Source organism: Macrobrachium rosenbergii, chromosome 31 (assembly GCF_040412425.1).
Source record: "Macrobrachium rosenbergii isolate ZJJX-2024 chromosome 31, ASM4041242v1, whole genome shotgun sequence".
Lineage (NCBI taxonomy): Eukaryota > Metazoa > Arthropoda > Malacostraca > Decapoda > Palaemonidae > Macrobrachium > Macrobrachium rosenbergii.
In genome coordinates, this window is record NC_089771.1 from 13,357,884 (window position 1) to 13,367,883 (window position 10,000).

Genomic DNA, 10,000 nt, shown 5'->3' on the forward strand with positions numbered 1-10,000 from the left:
TATATGTTTCGGTAGGAAAAATTATTGTGCCTCAAAAAAATTTACTGCTTTAAATATTTTCATCATTTGAGGCTCGAATTTTCTTCTTGAATTACCTAAGCGAAAAAACCTTACATGGCCGTGCATTATGCAACGAAGTCTAGAAGCATGAAGATACATTTTGATATTAAAGAACTCTACAATTATCTGTGTTGATATAGTTCCACCTAGCCTAAGTTAACTACGAATAACACAAGCTATTTGACAAACTGCCACTTTAATCTTTGATTGTTTCTTATAACTGTTTGAGCAAATTCAAGCTTTAAAGATAGGAATCTTTAGTGTAAAATATATATTTTAATGATATATTTCATTACAAGATCATACTCGTGCTAGTAAATTAATGTAATTAAGACAATAAAACGGGTAAGAACGAGACAATGAAATGGTCACAATGTTGCGCTTGCTTGTGGCGGCGTTATATGGCGATGACAGAATCTTCTAATACTGGCAAAGAAACTAATTCCTAAGAAGCCGGTTAGAAATGGTTCTACCAGGTGCCGTTAGATGGCAGCAGTTTGCAGGGTTTACTTGGTTGCTCAACCGCAGACTCCGCACTAAAGGGCACCGCCCGACGGGCAACACTCCGTTCTATAACCCGTTCCACAAACTTATCGACCGAGATGGTGAGCAGAACGATGCTATTGTCTGGTAACACTGCTTCAGAAGCGAGAGAAAATATAAACAGCTAGAGGTGTCTGTTGGGCATGCCAGCTAGTTTGGACAGGCCATTAGATAACGCCTATTAACTATGGAAAGGACGCTTTTGGATATATTCATAAATTCGCATTGTTGCTGGGTTTATTAATCTATTTCTGTTTATGATATTTCGCTGAATATATGTCTGGAGTAAATTTACATAAAGTCATTTACTTTTAATACGAAAACTGAGTATTTGGCCTTCCGTAATATCGGTCTTTCCTATCTTTCTTGGTAGCACAAATTTTGCTCCACCTTGCCCATGATAAATAGAGCATTGCGTGGTGAAATATGTGTAGAAGAAGGAGACATAGAGAAGTAACCACTTGCAATGTAACTAATGGTTTAAGGGGCTTTCAGGATGAGACAATACCTGATACATAATTATACATATTTTGGGAATTATAGTTTCAAGAAACTCTCAGTAAAAGTTTGATTTGAATCTTAAATTCCTTTCATTTTTTTTCCAAAACCCAAAATTTCTTATGTTTTGAAGGTCCCGGTATCCTAAAGATTGATATATGTTTGTGTCTATATCTTTCCACATACTATAGGCAAAATAATTATTATCCTTTCTGTATTGAAATGAGTTTAGCTTCATCTCTGATGGCGAGTGATTCCCACTTTCATCATCTCTAGTGTCCACTCATTATCTCACTCAATGGATAAGTTTTTTCAAGAGGAAATGCTTTGCACTCTTGCCATAAGGCTTCTGGGTCAATAAAGCCCTTTATGGAGAACTAATGCACATTAAAGTAAGTGTAAATGTACATTTGGAAATATTTATACAATGAGAGCTTTCGAGAACCTGCTCGATTTTCCGAAGAGTGATATAGAAAATCGAGCAGGTTCTAGAAAGCTCTCGTTTTTATGTATATTTTAAATATATATATATTTACACTAACATCAATGTGGACTTGTTCACCATTTTGGTGATTCGTGATTATGGGAATTTGTAAAGCCATTTGTGTTTTCCATGTCAGTTTAATTTTATTATTATTATTATTATTTGAAGGGAGTAGACCCTCTTTTAAACAGGTCTTATTAAAAAGGATGGCTGTATTATGCGAATTTATCTTATATAGTATCTTTTCTATCTTCCTTATGATTCGCTTTTCGGGCTCAGCGATGTTAGTCAGCAACTGGCCGATATTCATTTTGGAAAAGGATAGTGTGCAGAATGCGGAAAGTCTTTTCTTAAAATATCCAATCAGAAATCCTTCGTCGTCTGGATTCAGGTTCTATTTTAGGTACCGTCGACATGTTTCGACCAGATCGTTGGTCATCCTCTGGACGTGGTTGCAGAAGGTCTGAAGAAACAAGGTGCTCGGTTTGGTATTTATTGGCGGGGAGGTCTTGATCGGTGCTGAATTATGATTGGCTGCCCAGGGCAGATAATCTCGGGCGGAGCCTTCTCTCCCAAGTTGATGTTTGGGACTCGCCTTGAGTGCGAGCGGCGTTGTAGTGCAAGGGATGAACGTCCTTGTGGAACACAGAGAGGCCTCTTTCTCTACGAGGGTCTACACGAAGCGCACGAACCTGGGCATGTGTATGAACGGGGCGAGCGAGCGCCCCGAGAGGTATAAGAGCTCCACCATCAGCGCCTACGTCAGGAGGGCCCTCTCACACTGCTCCTCCTGGAACGACACACACGGAGAAATAGAACGTGTAGCCCAGACCCTCGTCGACAATGGACACCCATACCGGAATATAGAACAGTCTATCAAGGCGAACATCGATAAATGGTACCGTCAGGAACCTCGCTCCGATGCCCCTGAATGCATAGAGCTCTTCTATAAAGGTCAATTTCACCATGAATATAAAGAAGATGAATGCGCCCTCAAAAACATCATCGAGAATAATGTCAGCCCCGTTGACTCCAACAAGAATAATCATCTGGTTATTTATTACAAGAGCAAAAAGACGAGCAGCCTGGTAATGCGTAACAATCCAGCCCCTCTCAGCAGGACCCCTTGAAGAAAACCAGCGTGGTATTCCGGTACTCATGCCCCGTCCGAGGATCCCTCAGCTCTTGCATCTGTATGACCACCATGCGTTTCTCCAAGAGGATTTCTTGCCACGCCCAAGAGGGAGCCCTCTTTAACCATGCCAGGACCGTCCATAACCAGAGAATAGCAAGAAAAGACATAATCACGAACATCGAAATAATTGACCGAACTACCGACCACCGCTGCCTGCGCCTCTTGGAAGCATTGCACATTGGGAAGGAGAAACCAACCCTCAACATTACTCATGAAACCTTTCTCCTCCCCACGGCCGCCAGGAGACCTGCATCGAGCGACCCCCATAGCGAACGAGCGCATTAAAATTCGGCATCTGAGGATCGAATTTCTCCCGTTTATCCCCTGCACTACAACGCCGCTCGCACGCAAGACGAGCCCTGAACATCAACTTGGGAGAGAAGGCTCCGTCCGAGATTATCTGCCCTGGGCAGCCAATCATAATTCAGCACCGATCAAGACCCCCACCATAAATACCAACCCGAGCACCTTGTTTCTTCTGATCTTCTGCAACCACGTCCAGAGGATGATCAACGAGATGGTCGAAACATGTCGACGGTACCTGAAATAGAGCCTGAATCCAGACGACGAAGGATTTCTGATTGGATATTTTAATAAAAGACTTTCCACATTCCGCACACTATCCTTTTCCAACATGAATATCGGCCAGTTGTTGACTAACATCACTGAGCCTGAAAAGCAAATCATAACGGAGATAGAAAAGATACTATATAAGATAAATTCGCATAATACAGCCATCCTTTTTAATAAGACCTATTATTATTATTATTATTATTATTATTATTATTATTATTATTATTATTATTATTATTATTCAGAGGATTAACCCTATTCATATTGAACAAGCCACAAAAGGGGCCACTGACTAGAAATTCAGGGTTCCAAAGAATATTACAGTGTTCATTTGAAAGAAGTGACAGAAGTTAACGGGAAATACAGAAAGAAGAGATCAGTTGTTAAATATAAAACAAAATTAACAAATATTTTTGTGTGACTCCATACAGGTTACAAAGCTTCACACTTCGGTAAATTCAAGGCACGTAAGCTTCAGCATCTCTTTCTAGCTTCTTCTATACTTGTACCTCATATTTAAATGATCATCTTCGGAGTCAGTTGCAGGAACTACTGTTGCGTAGGCTTATCGAAGTATGGAAGATATGATTATTCCGCCCAGTCTGTCGACAAACTCATATAAATGAAGCATATAATATCCTGATATGATAATCCCATTGTGGATTTGACATAACTAAAAGAATGATTCATTATTAGTGACCGTGGGTGTGGAATTAATTTAAAACCGATTGATTGCGCAGTGTCTTCCAATAACTCTGCCTTTATAAATGAACCTACTGTTGTTGAAGCCTATACTATGCTCATTATTCCAGTAATAATATACAGCAGTGGCATCTGTTATGAAGAAGCATGTTAAATGTAAGCCCCTGAAATGTTGACTGATAAAGATGAAAACAAGACATATGATACATCATCTGTCAAATATGACCATATCAATAAACATTAAGTCCTTTTGACATTAAAATATAAGTGTAATGTAACTCCCCATTTGTTTATCCTTATTGCAGTTCAGCAAGATTTATAGGATACATCACTTTTCAAATACGAACTTATTAATAACCATCAAGTCCTTTTTAAATCAAAATGCAATGTAAAATAACTTTTCGGGCGTTTCTTGCTGTGATTCAGGAACTCGTGTTTTGTCCTACTTTATGTGTAGTATGGTCTAAATGATTAGGCTTATGTGAACACAAATGAAAACGTGTTCCAAATTATTTACCTCAACTCTTCAAGGATATTTACCCAGCTTACAAAATTCAAGATGTAGGGACGAATAAGTAAAGTGAGGCATAAGCTAACTGGACCCTCAGAATCTTGGAGTGACACAGCTTTCTATTTTCCAAAGGTAGTGGAACACAAATTTCCCCATACACAAAGGTCTGTGGCCTCTATTTATTTCTTTATTTATTAATTTATTTATTTATTAATTTATTTATTTATTAAAGTATTACAGTGCTGAATACAACCCCAGTTCTGTAATTAACTACCAAATTTTGGTTATGAAATTAATGAAATGCCAACAACTGAGATTCAGGAATTCAGTTGAAATATTTAAAATCACCTTTATTTTTAGAGCAGAATGACCTTTTGTCAAAGTCAGGTTTTATTGTTTATCATTTATTTACTGGATATACTTTATTTGAAGTATGAATGTATTTTTAATGTCTTTACTTAAATTCTATCAAGTGCATATTCTCTCAGAACCACAAATTATTTCCAAAAGGGTTGCATCAATTGCGTTGGTAACCATACTTGTGCTTATGACCATTTTGTATCCCTAAATCATTTGTTCGGTATTATTTCCTCCAACCATATCTATACAAAACCAATGAATAATTATGCTATATAAATACTTCTGATGTAATTTGTCCCTCCTGTTATCAGATTTTAGTAATATAAACGATGACTGTTCAAGCTATATAAACACTTTTGATGGTGTACAAATATTGTTTTATGTAACTTGTTCCTCGTGTTATTAGAATTATATCTAAAAAATATTTTGACAGGCAACAATATATCATCAAAGTAACAAGAATAGTTACAAGTCATTACTCCAAGCGCAAGGCAACCAAAGACATGAACAGAATTTAAAGCATTTTTGCCTTTTCAATTGCAATGTCATATCTACGTTTACTCAGCCGTGCCAATTGACGCAATGGAATTTCCCAATAGGGTATTCCAATTTTTTTTTATTGATTTCAGTTGCTAATTAATGCGTCAAAAAAATTTACATGTTTTCCCATTTCCTTCTATAAAAAATTTCTTGTATCATGGACGAACAGAAATGTTTTTTTTTCTTACTTGACGGATTAGTCAGTCTATATAATCAATGGTCTATCTCTACGTTATCGAGGTGTTCCTAGTTAGCTGTTTATATATTTGCTCTGTTCGTTTTTCCATATGATTTGATAATCTATGAATATCAGAGCTCTTGTTTAGTTTACTTTTGAATTTATTGAAACTTAGGAATATATAAATAAATATATATACCGGTATATATATACTGTATAAAACACATCTCATCACACACACACACACACACGCACACACACACACATATATAAATATATATGTACACGTGTGTGTTTTTGTGTGGTATGTGTTATATATATATATATATATATATATATATATATATATATATATATATATATATATATATATATATATATATATATATATATGTGTGTGTGTGTGTGTGTGTGTGTGTGTGTGTGTGTGTGTGTGTGTGTGTAATTTAATAGTATGTCGTGACATAAAGCTACAAATTGTTGGAATAAAAAGACGCCCTATTTATTTGTTTTTTTTATTCCAAAATTTATATGGACAATATTATCCCACCAAGATCGCACTTCTCAAATACGAGACGTTTTCACGCGGAAAATAAGAAATAAATAACCAGCCCTTTTTCTTATCTTGATCGTGTTGCCAGACGCCAAAATCAAAAAAATTTTGCGCCGAATTCAATATACGCCTTCACGCGTAATATAACGTCTAAATGTAAATTTATTTTGCCAGGCAAATTTCCAATCCTTTGCTTGCTACCACTTTCGTTTCCGTCTCTCAAAGGTGAAAGCGCTTTCGAGCGTAAAAATACAAAAAGGGAGAGTAAATATTGTTTTTGAGTTTTCTTCTATCCTGGGTGGTTGGCCCCCAACACAAAAATCTCTCTCTCTCTCTTTGCATAAAATTCAATTTATCCCTTCAAGGGTAATATGGTAAGGTCTGGGTGCGGATTCCCTTTTCCGAGAGAAATTTTTTCCGAGAGAAATTCATCAAGGGTATTTTGTACTAGGATAGAAAGCATCATTAGACAAGGATATGTATAGCTTAAAATAGATATAAAATATATATATATATATATATATATATATATATATATATATATATATATATATATATATATGTGTGTGTGTGTGTGTGTGTGTGTGTGTGTGTCATTTTCACTTTGTGAAAATTTTATTTACCTCATTATCAAATAACTATTCCTCCATGAAAGCCTACAAGACAAAGAAACTAAGGGAAAAAACAAGTGAAGTTAGTGAAATAATGACACTAATCCGCACCACCAGTATCACAGAAACAAATAACCTGGCATATGCAGGAGCAAGACCCGTAGTAGAACTCATGGGGATACAAACACCAACACCACCATCACAACCAACCCAACAGAAACCAAAACAGCAACCACCTTGGAAAAGGCGCCTGGAAAAACAAATCATGGCGATGAGATCTGACTTGAGTAAACTGAAAGAGATGGCAGAAAAGAGGCTAAGAAGCAAGAAAACAAGAGAGGAACTGAATGAGAAATACAAAGTACAGGAGAAGGGGCTAAACAACACAATATAAGATATAAAACAGAGGCTTAAAGCCAAAGCACATAAGATCCAACGGTAAATGAACAGGAATAAAGGATACCAACAGAAAAAACTCTTCGGAACCAACCAGAAAAGACTATACAGCCAACTAAGAGGGGAAGACAACCACCAGGTAACTCCTGAAGCCGAACCAAGTAAGAGACTCTGGGAAAACATATGGAGCAATCCAGTATCACACAACAAACATGCAACATGGCTCCAGGAAATAAGGCAGAAGAAATGGGGAGAATAAAACAAAGATTCATTGAGATCGCGACAGATACAGTCAGACACCAACTAAAGAAAATGCCCAACTGGAAAGCCCCAGGTCCCGATGAAGTCCATGGATACTGGCTCAAAAACTTCAAGGCCCTACACCCACGAATAGCAAAACAACTCCAGCATCGTATCACAAACCACCATGCGCCCAAATGGATGACTACAGGGAGAACATCATTAGTACAGAACGGCAAGAACAAGGGAAATATAACAGGTAACTACAGGCCTATCACCTGCCTACCAATAATGTGGAAGTTACTGACAGGTACCATCAGTGAAAGGCTATACAACTACCTAGAGGACACAAACACCATCCCCCACCAACAGAAAGGCTGCAGAAGGAAGTGTAGGGGCACAAAAGACCAGCTCCTAATAGACAAAGTGGTAATGAAGAATAGTAAGAGAAGGAGAACTAACCTAAGCATGGCATGGATTGACTAAAAGAAAGCCTTTGAATGATACCGCACATGTGGCTAATAGAACGCCTGAAAATTTATGGGGTAGAGTAAAACACCATCAGCTTCCTTAAAAATACAATACGCAACTGGAATACAGTACTTACAAGCCCAGGGATAAGACTGGCAGAGGTTAACATCAGGAGAGGGATCTTTCAAGGCGACTCACTGTCCCAGCTACTCTTCGTAGTAGCCACGATTCCCATGACAAAAGAACTGCAGAAGATGGATGCTGGGTACCAGCTCAAGAAAGGAGGCAACAGAATTAACCATCTGATGTTCATGAACGACATCAAGCTGTATGGTAAGAGCATCAAGGAAATAGATGCCGTAATTCAGACTGTAAGGATTATATCTGGGGACATCAGGATGGACTTTGGAATAGAAAAATGCGCCTTGGTCAACATACAAAAACGTAGAGTAACAAGGACTGAAGGGATAAAGCTACCAGACGGAAATAGCATCAAACACATACTGTAGATGAGACAGGATAAAAATACCTGGGAATAATGGAAGGAGAGGATATAAAACACCAAGAGATGACGGACACGATCAGGAAAGAATATATGCAGAGACTTAAGGCGATACTCAAGTCAAAACTCAACGCCGGAAACATGACGAAAGCCATAAACACATGGGCAGTACCAGTAATCAGATACAGCGCAGGAGTAGTGGAGTGGACGAAGGCTGAACTCTGCAGCATAGACCAGAAAACTAGAAAGCACATGACAATACACAAAGCACTACACCCAGGAGCAAATACAGACAGACTATACATAATACGACAGGAAGCGGGGAGAGGGCTACTAAGCATAGAGGACTGAGTCAACATCGAGAGCAGAGCACTGGGGCAATATCTGAAAACCAGTGAAGATGAGTGGCTAAGGAGCGCATAGGAAGACGGGTTGATAAAAGTAGACGAAGACCCAGAAATATACAGAGACAGGAGAATGAAAAACAGAACAGAGGAATGGCACAACAAACCAATGCACGGACAGACAAAAGAACTGGCCAGCAATGAAACATGGCAATGGCCACAGAGGGGAGAACTCAAGAAGGAAACAGAAGGAATGCTAACAGCGGCACAACATCAGGCCCTAAGAACCAGAAATATCCAAAGAACAATAGATGGAAATAACATCTCACCCATATGAAGGAAGTGCAGTATGAAAGACGAGACCATAAACCACATAGCAAGTACAAAAAGAGGCATGATTCAGTAGCAAAAGCCCTCCACTGGAGGTTGTGCAAGGAACACCAGTTAGCTTGCAGTAATAAGTGGTACGAACACCAACCTGAGGGACTGATAGAAAACGATCAGGCAAAGATCCTCTGGGACTGTGGTATCAGAACAGATAGGGTGATACGTGCCAATAGATCAGATGTGACGTTGATTGACAAAATCAAGAAGAAAGTATCACTCATTGATGTCGAAATACCATGGGACACCAGAGTAGATGAGAAAAAAAGAGAGAAAATTGATAATTATCAAGACCTGAAAGTCGAAATAAGAGGGATATGGAATATGCCAGTGGAAATCGCACCCATATCATAGGAACACTAGGCACGATCCCAAGATCCCTGAAAAGGAATCTGAAAAAAATAGATGCCGAAGTAGCTCCAGGACTCATTCGAAAAAGTGTGCCACTAGAAACAGTGCACATAGTGAGAAAAGTGATGGACTTCTAAGGAGACAGGATGCAACCCGGAATCCCACACTATAAAAACCACCCAGTCGAATAGGATGACTGTAATAGACCAATAAGGTTAATGATAATAATAATGAAATAATAATAATAATAATAATAATAATAATAATAATAATAATAATAATAATAATAATAATAGCATAACCATTAAAATCATTATAACAATATTCATTCAACAGGAAATACATTTACATTCGTCCAAATAATAATAATGATAATGATAACAGGACCCTTAAAATCATTACATCAATATTCACTCAATGGGAATCAGTTTACATTTATGCAAATACGTTTGCCATGTCAATGAAAACACAATACATTCAGATTTTCTCCATTCCTTTTTAATA